Source organism: Pipistrellus kuhlii, unplaced genomic scaffold (genome assembly GCF_014108245.1).
Source record: "Pipistrellus kuhlii isolate mPipKuh1 unplaced genomic scaffold, mPipKuh1.p scaffold_m20_p_88, whole genome shotgun sequence".
NCBI classification, from domain to species: domain Eukaryota; kingdom Metazoa; phylum Chordata; class Mammalia; order Chiroptera; family Vespertilionidae; genus Pipistrellus; species Pipistrellus kuhlii.
Genome location: NW_023425593.1, coordinates 207056 through 209647, shown reverse-complemented (window position 1 = coordinate 209647; position 2592 = coordinate 207056).

The following is a 2592-nucleotide window of genomic DNA, read 5'->3' as shown; positions in this document are numbered from 1 at the left end:
CATGCACTTTGAAAGGAAATTAATTAGAAGAAATATTTAATATCACTCTACAATAGAAGTGTCAACCAAATTCACAATCGACAATCACAATGGAAACACAGTGTTCGATTTGCACCAGAGAGAGAGAGATTGATTGGCATGCCTCCTACTGGGGATCGAGCCCACAACCTGGGCACGTGCCCTGACTGAAAATTGAACTGTGACATTCTGGTTCACAGGTCAATGCTTAACCACTGAGCAACACTGGCTGGGCTATTTGTTGTTTTATTGATGGTAGACTTTCTGGCAGATATGAGGTGATACCAGATTGTAATTTTATTTTATTTTATTTATTTTTTTTATCTTAATTCTCTTTTATTTCATACTACTGACCCTTGAACAGTAAAATACTACAGTTGTGTTGTGGTAAGCCATAATATTTGTAGTAATTTTTTACAGCAGCAATAAAAAATTAATTCTGAGCCCATGCAGTAGTCTAAAAATGTTGGGTTATTATATTTTTCAGTTCTAATATTTTTATTCAGTTCCTTATATTTTCTATTTTATCACTGTAACTTTTCATTAATTTCAAGAGTATTCATACTTACCAATGACATTTTTATTTTTATTTTTATTTTATTTTATTTATTTTTTTAAATCAATCTTTATTGTTCATATTATTATTATACAAAGGTTCCTCATTTCTTTCCCCCTCCACCAGGTTCCCACCCCACCCTCCGCCCCCTCCCCATCCCCCATTGTCCTCATCCATAGGTGCACAGTTTATGTTCAGTCTCTTCCTCCCTCCCTTTCCCCGATAGTAAATCCCTTTTCAGATAGTAAATCAGTTACTTAGCATTTTCTCATATCAATAATACCTCCACATGCCCAATGATACACTTCATACAAAAGACATTTCCAAATAGGTCAACCAGCCTCATCCAGGCCCCACCCAAGGCACTCACAGATCAACACCCCAGCCCTATACTAACTCAACACATCCAGATCTAAGCCTTCATCTCTTGATTCAGCAGACCCTCAAGTTCCCGCAAAAGTTTCCAGCCATGTCTGAGAGGCAGCCGTGGGGCAGGGGCAGGCGAGGAGCGAGCTGTTCCGGGCCTGGCCGCTCCCAGCCTGGCAGCTGTTGCTCCGGGCCTGTAGATTGTAATTTTAATATGCATCTCTCTGATGATTCGTGACATTGAGTATTTTTTCATATGTCTGTTGGCCATCTATATGTCCTCTTTGGAGAAGTGTCTATTCAGGTCTTTTGCTCATTAAAAAATTTTTTAAATCTTTATTGTTGAAAGTATTACAGATGTCCTACCCCATTGACTCCCTCTATTCTGCTCCCACCCTTCCCCCTTTGCCCATCCTATATAATAAAGATATACCATATTTTTCAGACCATAAGACGCACTTTTTTCCCCCCAGAAGTGGGGGGAAAAAGTCCCTGCGTCTTATGGTCCAAATATAGCCTACACATATACTTTAAAAAAAAAGTTTTTTTACTTGCCCGGCTCTGTGTGGTCTCTGTGTGCTTGCCCAGCTCTAAAATGGTTCTAAATGCTGCTGTTTACTTTACAGGGTTGATTACATGTGTTTATGACTGTGATGTTGGGTTTTAATGCACATAAAATATTTTAGGACACTATTTGTTTCAGAATCTTTTTTTCTTCATTTCCCTTCTCTAAAAACTGGTGTGTCTTATGGTCCGGAGCGTCTTATGGTCCGAAAAATATGGTAATTTGCTAATTGACCATCACTCCAATACACAAGATGGCCACCACAAGATGGCCAGCAAGGGAGGGCAGTTGGGGGCAGGCAACCAGGCTGGCAAGAGAGGGCAGTTAGGGGCAACCAGGCCAGTAGGAGAGGGCAGTTAGGGGCAATCGGGCCAGAAGGGGAGCAGTTAGGCATCGATCAGGCTGGCAGGGAAGTGGTGAGGGAGTGATCAAGATGGCAGGCAGAGTGGTTAGGAGAAATCAGGCAGGCAGGGGAGCAGTTGGAGCTAGATGTCCTGGATTGTGAGAGGGATGTCCAACTGCTCATTTAAGCCCAATACCAGTGGGAAGTCAGACATCTCTCAAGGGGGTCCCAAATTGGCGGGTGCAGGCTGGGCTGAGGGACACACCCCTCTCCCCGAACAAATTTCATGCACCAATACTCTAGTCCTGTATAATAAAAGCCTAATATGCTAATTATCTGACTGTTTGGTTGAAATTTGACCAGTCACTATGACATGTACTGACCACCAGGGGACTGACGTTCCAATTGGTAGGTTAGCTTGCTGCTGGGGTCTGACTGCTGGGGACTGGATGAGAAAGGCTGGACATGCCCTGGAACCCTCCTGTGGTCCCTCTACTGCTGGCCAATCCTACTGTCCCTCCCCAGCCTCTAATATATTTCTTCCAATTAACTTCCTTTCAGTGTGCATGAATCGATGCACCAGGCTTCCCTGTAGTGTGTGTGTGTGTGTATATATATATATATATATATACATACACACACAGGGAAGTAGTATATATATATATATATATATATATATATATATATATATATATATGGTTTTTAATCCTCACCTGAGGACATTTTCCATTGATTTTTAGGAAG